The sequence below is a fragment of the Cupressus sempervirens genome, chromosome 3 (genome assembly GCF_028749045.1).
Source record: "Cupressus sempervirens isolate cs-2001-9-10 chromosome 3, ASM2874904v1, whole genome shotgun sequence".
NCBI lineage: Eukaryota > Viridiplantae > Streptophyta > Pinopsida > Cupressales > Cupressaceae > Cupressus > Cupressus sempervirens.
This window is the reverse complement of record NC_143120.1, coordinates 176,735,693-176,745,021: the sequence shown is the minus strand read 5'-3', so window position 1 is coordinate 176,745,021 and position 9,329 is coordinate 176,735,693.

Sequence of the window (9,329 nt, the reverse complement as noted above, 5' to 3'; positions counted from 1 at the left end):
CATCCTTTTCTAATATACAATAGGTGCCAAGGTCTGTCTCTAAGTTTTCTGACATAGGATCAAATTGATATGCATTATCCCACTCATCTAAGAGGAAATTAGGTATCTCTGCTAAAGAAGTAGAATGCTCATCTATTGTGTCATTTTCATCTATTTCTAGGATGGTGTAGTTCATATTGATGAGATTAGGAGTGTGGGGCTTAATATGATGGAAAGCTAATGGTTCTACTCTGATTGAAACTTTGGTTCCATATCTAGTTATAAAAAAACATATATGACCAATTAGAGGATATGTAACTGCTTATTTAGATAGTGAAATCTCTTGAAAGACAAATGGAAAAGTGTGGCTTAACCTTAGCAATTGATATATTGAACTACAATACAACTAGGGCATACATGTAAGGTCATTTCAACATTTCTAAGGATTCCCATAGTCTTGACAGTACTACCATCTAACTACAATACATCCTTAATAATGGGTTCATATTTTACTTCTAAAGTATTAGCAACACATTTGGGATAAAAAGGGGGTTTAGCAAGGTGTTTAGGGTGATTAAGTGGGATTAAGTAGTGGGTAGGGTTAGAAGGATGAAAGTGATGGTTGTAGACTACGTTTTAGGCTAGGTTTAAGATTAAATTAAATAAGATTTAATTTAATCATAGTTTTAGAGAAATTAATGGAGATGGAGGGAATTAAATAAATAGAATTTATTTGTAAATGGATTTATAGAGAATCATGTATTAAATAGATTTAATATATTAGGGATTGGAGTATTTAAATTAATTTTAAATACATTAGAAAATTGAACTTATTTAATTAAATAAGTAGAAGAATATGATCAATATAATTAATTAATAATTAATTAATTATAACATCAAGGAAAATATTAAATAAATTAATATAGTGTTTGGGACAATTTTAAGTGTCTACATTTTGCCCCTCTTTGATGTGATGTCAAGATGACATTATATCAAAGAAAAGAAAATATAGGTTGCCCCAAAAGGGATAGGAGTCCTAGGAGTAGTGTCGAAGTGATGACAGAGGAGGAGGGTGGCCCCTCGTGAGAATTGCGCAAAAAATAAAATTTGGGCAATTTTTCCAAAAAGTTCTTTGGAAGAAAGGGAATGAGAATAAAATGGGTTAAATGAAGATGTTGCATGACTTGCGAGTAAAAATAGGGGACTGACGCAGCTCAAAAGGGAAACGGGCTCAAAAAGGGGTCCTAGAGGGCCTATATAAGCCTCGAAGGGGCTCAAGGAAGGGTCATTTACACACCTAAAGAGCATAGAACCAAAGTGAGGATGGACCCTATCGAGCGATTAGAGCTTGGTGAGTGCATCTAGGAGTACCAGAGACTGGCAGACATGGGCCCACCAATGAGTCGACTAACCCTCTCCTTTAATTTGTTAGTTTGGTATCTTAGAGGGCATTTATCATACCATAAATAAGGTAAAAAAGTGGTCAGGGAAAAGATAATAGTCTTTGCCCTATCATCTGCGCAGATGACAAAATAGTGATGGTGATGTCTATGAAGATGATAGGATCTATCTTGTTGTCTATGCAGATGAGAAAAGGGAGAAAATGGGTCTGTGGAGATGATAGGAGACATCTTGTCATCTGTGTAGATGACAAAGAGGGGAAAGGGAAGTGGAGATGATAGTCGACAAGTCATCGTCTGCATAGACAATAAACTGACAGCCATCGATAGGAAATTGGTGTCTATGTAGCCACTGGAGAGGCCAAAATGGTGTCTCTGCTAATTTTCATCTATGCTAATTGATATCTACATTGATCAGCATCTACATAAATCAACATTTACATTGAGTAGCATCTTTGCTGATTGGGACAAATCAACAGAGAATAAGGGAAGATTCTCTATACAAGGGGACAACATAAGATAAAGGAAACTAACCATCAGCATGTTTGTGTTGTAGGAGGAGACAGTGGTGTTTTGATCGAGGGAGCACTATCCACCAACCATGGTCCTTGAGGAGAGGTTGACAGAGGCAAAGTGGGGATGCGACTCTACGAACTGGAGCATGTGCATGAGTGGCCTGACCTTAAAGCACATTCATTGCAGCTGTCAGCACTGATAGAGCAATGGCACACACTGACTTCTAGCTTTTGTCTGCCTACTAGAGAAGTGATGGTCACTCTTCTAGACATGTGGAGGATATTATGACTACCCATTCAGGGGATGTATCTTGATTATGTGCTAGAGGGCATAGATCCCTTTCTCTGGGAGTGATTTAAGCAGCGTTGACAGAGAATTTCCATTCAGAGATCGTAACTCACTTGAAGGGAGGCATTGGAGCAGAGATTGCTTTATTTGTTGTATACCTCACATCACTCATCGGGAGGATGGTGCTAGACCATGTTGGGCATGGTTTTCCTATTGGATGGACATGGGTGCTGAGCACCCTACTATAGGATGATGGTGTAGTTTATTGTTGGGGCCAGACTATTCTGGTGGAGCTATATCATGACCTATACATGTGTGCATACAGAGCATAGAGGACTATGGTGTTGGGGTTGACAATGTTAATGGTATGGTCCTAGGAGCATATAAGCATCACATGGTCGATCACTAGATGGGAGACACGATAGCCTAGGGAGCCATTTGCATGCAGATATAGGCCACCCATCTAGTACACATCCATAGATTCAGTGAAATCTTGGTGCAGGTGCCTGGATGAGATCATCATGTTTGAGTGGACACCATATAATTGCATAGAGCAATGGGGAAGTGTACTGGTAGTGGGTGGAGATGATGACTCGGAGGATCATGTATCTCCCCTATATGCAGACAAACTGCTGGCTCATTGGGTACTCAATGCACATGATTATGAGATATATGCCCTCTAGGGTGCTAAGGCAATTCGGTAGGGTGCAGGATGTAGTTCCTGATAGGTTTCTATACCCCATGGTGTCACAAGAGTATGGCAGGTTATGGGGTCATCGGACCAACCTATGATTGGTAAAGATTTATTGGTGATCCATGTAGCTAGTACCCTGGGTTCATGGGCAGGATCAAGGGGATGCAGGTATGACACTAGCTTACACACAATGGTGGGCAGCACATCAGCCTGTCAAATTAATAGTGCTTGGAGTACCACCACCGACAGAGCAAGCTCAGGGAGAGGGGGATAGTGCAAGAGATGGGGGGCAAGCAGCTATGATGCCATTTCCAGCACAGGGGGCATATGAGGGGTCATGAGGGCTTAGAGCCTCGACGAGGAGGGTACTAGCACAGGGGTTATTGGTACAAATGCTGCTAGGGCCACAAGTACAAGTGCCACCAAGGTCATAGGTACAAGGGCCACCAAGGCCAGAGGAGGAAAATATGGTGAGGGTAGAGTAGGATAGTCTTTAGACAAAGGTAGCCTTACTCCAAGGTTAGCTACAGCTCAAGCAGGCATGAGCAGATAGTGCACAACAAGCCCTAGCAGCACTACAGGTAGAGGTGCAGGCACAAAGGGCTAGGGCAGACAATGCATAGGAGGCTTTAGCTACCCTATAGGCATAGGTTGATGCTGACTAGTTCACTAATTTTTATATGGGGGAGGATGTTGAGGACCGCATAGAGATAGAGGCCCTCCAGCATGAGGTAATGACACTACGGGCAGAGTGGGACTACCATCAAGCGTAGCTAGAAAAATACTATCGACAGCAGGACATAACCAAGAAGATAGTACAACCTATGGCAGCCATGGTAGTCATGCAGGAGGTGATGGTGGCTCATCGGGCAGAGACATAGGCAATCTAAGAGGTAGCCTATTACAAGTCATTATATCAAGATGCCATGTTGGTCGACCAGCGGTAGCCAAATTTCCATGTAGCATCAAGCTCATGGACTACCAGAGGTAGGGACAGATTAGAGCAGTCTGTGGGACAGTGCTGACCTCCACAAGGTGGGGGTATAGGGGGGGCTGGGCCCTCATAGCTTAGCTTCTGGATTTTTTATAGTGATTAGTTTTGATAGAGATGCAGATGCAATGAGTTATTGATGATGCATTTGTACATGATGATTCTATATGATTCTTTTGTATATAGACTGTACAAACATATATCCTTTGATACATATATGACATGATTTGATGGGCCTATGTGTACTTGTATGATTATGATTATGCATATGATATCTATGATGTGGATACTGACATTTGTGATGTAGGATGTGTGCGATGTGATATTGCATATGATTTATATATGTGATGCCTAACGTGTGTATGATGTAAGTTTGTTGGTGACTATTAGATGTATGCATTTGTGTTATTTTTACATGTATGGATGCACTATATGTATTATGAGATGTTTTTATGATGTATATGCCACTAGATATGATGTTTAGAATGGATGCATGTAATGAATTAATGTAATGAACCAATGATGCAAGCTAATAATGAATAAAAAGCCTAATGCAAGATGAATGTATCCTAAAATGTCAGTAACTAATAAATGCAAAATGAAATGATCAAACCGAAAATGTAAATATGAAAATGTAACATAAATTAACCTAATGAATGGACATGTGTCAAAACTCCTCACTTGTAAGAACCAACTAGCCTAGCATAGGAGGGGGGGAATAAACAGGACCCTTGTCTCAAGCAAAGCTCAATGAAACCCTATACTACATGAACCCTAACTACATGATACCAAGAGATTTAGTTGTGTTTATATGAAAGAGCACACCTTAGTTTGATTTTGCAAAAGAGTTTATGCATGCTATGACACAGCTCTTTTGCATGGACTAGAGACTTTAGAATAATAGGTGTATTTTGCATAGTCATGATGGAACAAATGTCATATACACCCTAGCGAGATCTAGGTACACCCAAATTCTTTTTAGAGATCTTTGGTGGAAAGTGTACTAACCCATTGCCCCCATTATGCAACGCATAAACACAACCTACAACTGACACATATGTATTAGAGCCTCAAAATAGATCATACCACAAACAACATGTGTAGTCAATGAGAGCAATTCAGGTATGACCAAAATAGGGAAGATCAAGGTGCACCATAAAAGGCTTCCACTAACACACAAAATGAAAACAACCAAAAAGAGACCTCATAACCAAGTAGTCATTTAGTCCACAGTTCCTGCCAAGAACCTTAAAGCCTAAAGGTGAATGTTGTAATGTCACATATAGGAAGGATTCGTCCTATGCAAGTTTTTTTTGTTTGACGTTAGTTATCACAATTTTTTTGGTGGCAAGGGATATGAAAAAAATAAGTTTCTCGAATCATTAAGTCTCAAGGGTGATTTTGTTTAAGTCTTGTTGTAGTCACTTTTGTGGGAAAAGCTCAATGTAATGGGATTTGAAGAAGCACTCGACAGGAAAATGGCTTATGGACTAGAGGTCTTTTCAAAAGTGGGAGTGAAAATGAAGCCTTGCAAACAAGAGGTCTTTTTTATTGGATGCATAAAAAGTGTGAGCTAGATAAGACTTTGCACGAACAGGAAAATGAAATGGTGGAATGGAATGAAGTGAAACAAGCCTTATAGATAATGGATCAAAATGCTTTGTTCAGGAACTTTGTCTTCTTTTTAGTCATTTTTTAGGAACATTTTATGAATTTTTTTTTTGATTTTTCTGATTTTTTTTTATTTTTTTGTATTTTTGTGGGACTATAACAACACTGTACAGGAACTACAAAACTCAAGCATAGAAATGCTTTATATGTTGGATATTTACAAGCTCAGGGAGCAGATATACCTCTGGAGTGGCAATCTAATATGCCCTAGAACCATATTTAGCTATAATGATAAATAGACCAAGCTAATTAGCTTCAAATTTTCCTTTCTTTTCACAGTTCTAGAGATTCTTCATGTTATGCTACAAAAATAAGTCACCCACCTCAAATTCTTGTGGCTTAACTTTTTTATCATACTAAAGCTAAAGGTGATTTTGATACATGCGGAGGTGGTTTAAGGCATTGAGGCATCTCTCATTGAGGAGTTGTAGCTCTTGCAAGCAAGCAACTCTATATTCTTCTTCGAACATCAAATTCTTGTGAGAGATTCTAAGGGAAGGGAGCTCAATTTTGATGGGCAAGATAGATTCAAAACCATAAATAAGGGAAAATGGAGTGGCTCCTGTGGGGGTATGGATGGAGGTATGGTAGGCCCAAAGGGCAGGAGCAATTTGGAGGTGCCAATTACAGCCAACTAGATCAATGATTTTCTTTAGGATTTTTTAAATGGTTTTAGTAGTAGCTTCAACTTGGCCATTGCCTTAGGGGTACTATTTGGTGGAAAAATGCTAGGTGATTTTGAATTTCCTACATAATGTGGCAACTTCCTAATTTTTGAAAGGCATTACATTATCAGCCATGATATCTTGAGGTATACCGAAATGACAGATAATGTAGTTCAAGATGAACTTCAAAATTTGTTTTTCGGTGGTGTAGATTAATGGGATAGCCTCGACCCACTTTTTGAAGTACTCAGTGGCAGCAATAATATACTTGTGGCCATTTTTAGAATTTGGGTATACTTGACCAACAAGATTGAATCCCCAGCAGGAAAAGGGCCATGGGGTAATGGTGGGTTTAAGGTATTGGGCAGGGGCATGTATCAAATCGCCATGCTATTGACAAGGAACACATCTCTTCACAAAATGATAGGCATCTGCTTCCATAGTAGGCCAATAGTAACCCATTCTAAGAAGCTTTTTCGCTAATGTAAGGCCATTGGAATGGGCACCACAAATCCCATGATGGACCTCTTCTAAAATCATTCTAGCTTTGTCTAAATTAAGACATCGGAGGAGGGTTCCATCGAAGTGTTTTTAGAAAATTGTATCACCTAGGATAGTATAGTGGGCAGTGTGATAGATAAAGGTCTTACTTTGATCAGAGTGAGGGCTATGGGAATGGTTTTTTGATGTAGATAGGCAAAAAATTTAGCATACCATGGAGACTTAGGACTGACAATCTCACACACCAACTCTCAATCATTTTTCTCATAAGTAGGAATAGAAATATTCTCAACAAGAAACTCACACTTAGGACTATATTCAAGCATGGTAATCATGGAGGCAATGGTAGCCATAGCATCTACTACTTTTTTACTAGCCCTTGGTATCTGCTGAAAGACTATCTCTAAGAAGTGTTGTTTAAGATCCTCAACTATTATGTGATATGGCAACAACTTTTCATCCTTTGTGTGGTATTCATTTGTAACATGCTTAATGACCAATTATGAGTCTCCAAAGACAAGAAGGTTTTTGATATTCCATTTGATAGCCTGACAAAACCCTATAACTAATCCTTCATACTCAGCTATATTGTTTGTGCAAGGGAATGATATTTTATAAGACTTAGGAATGAGGTCTCCTTGCAGTGTAACAAAAAAAATTCCTACCCCCGATCCCTTTTGTGTGAAGGAACCATCAAAAAATAACTTCCAATATGTACTAGGGGTAATAGTCATAATTGTGTCATCTGGAAAGTCTAGGACTATGGGATGGTCTCCTAGAAGAGGAGCTTTAGCATGCTGATCTACAATTACTTGTCCTTTAATGGCCTCGTGCTCTTTATAAAAAATGTCAAACTCACTTAAAATCAAGACCCATTTTGCAGCTCAACCAGTAAAGGAGGCTTTTGATAGCAAATATTTGAGTGGATCTATTTTGGCAATGAGATGTGTAGTATGATTAAGCATATAATGGCATAGTTTTTGCGTATAAAAGACTAAGCCCAAACAAGCTCTCTCAATAGAAGTGTAATTCAACTCATAGCCAACTAATGTTCGACTAAGATAGTATATAGTTTTCTCATTACCATTGTCATCTAGTTGTATCAAAAGGGCACCTAAGGCAACTGAAGTGGCTGAAATGTATAGGATCAATGGTCATCCTGCAATTAGAGGGACTAGAACAGGAGGATTAGCCAAGTATGCCTTAATTTTCTCAAATGCTTTCTGACATAGGCAATCCCACTAAAACTTAGTGTCTTTATGAAGAAAATGTTGAAGTGGATGGACCTTATCTGCTAACTGGGCCACAAATCATCTGGTGGACTGTCACTTTCCCTAAAAACTACGGAGTTGTTTCAATGTGGTAGGTGGAGGCATTTCCATGATGGGTTGTACTTTGGCGGGATCTACCTCAATACCTCTTCTTGACACAATGTAGCCTAACAACTTCCCTAATTTGACCCCAAAAACACATTTCTTAGGATTTAGGCACACTTTATATTTCTCTAATCTTTCAAAAATGTTGGTGAGCACATCAATGTGGGAATCATGTGTCTTTGATTTTCCTAAGATGTCATCAACATAGTCCTCCATTATGACATGTAGAAGATCATTGAATATTGTAGTAATTGTGCATTGATAACTGGCACTAAAATTCTTCAAGCCAAAAGGCATGACTTGATAACAAAAGGTTCCCCATGAGGTGGTAAATGTCATTTTACGTTGATCTTCTTCTACAATTTTGATTTGGTTGTAACTGGAGAAACCATCCATCAAAGACAACATCTCATGTCCAGCAATCAAATCCACTATGATGTCTATGTTAAGAAATGGAAAATCATCCTTAGGACATGCGAGATTTAAATCTGAAAAATTTGAATAAACGCGGATGCCCCCAGATGCTTTTCCTAGAGGAACAATGTTGGAGACCCACTCAAGATAATCAATAGGGCGAATAAACTTCTCCTCTAACATTTTATGCAATTCTATTTTGACTAAAAGTGCTACCTATTGGCACTCAAATTTGTAGCCCAAATTTTGAGCACTATTGAGAAAATCAAGCCCTATGAATGCTTTTTGATGAGATTGTACCCGGCTGTACCTTTGAGGCCCCAGAGGTGTTCAATGCTTCTAGCACCTTTAATTCATTGTTTCCACTTTTTTCATGATGATAAATTATCATTTTGAGTCATTTCGTGAAGTCTCATTTCAAGCACATTTCAAATCTGCATTTCACCTGTGTCAAACAACAACAGGAGACCATGTTTGCATCTGAATATCTCGCACCTAGAAATGTTTTGTGACTTTCTACTATGGGAGTTTCTAGTGTCCATACCTAGGAACCTATGTTTCAAATTTTGAGTTATTTCAAGTTTTTTTTATTAGGTTTTGAATCCCTCAAAATTGGTCAGTTACTGTTTCATGCTTTTGTGTAATTGTGCAAATTTCTAGGAGGCCCTGTTTGACATTTTATAACTTTTGACCAGTTGACCCAAATGATGAAATTCCTTTTGTGTTGCATTATAGATGTCAAAGACTTGTTATTTTTCAAGTTCTAGCTTATGACAAATCTATTTGATCATTTTTCAAATGCGATTCCAAATGCAATTTCTATCTTTTTACTGG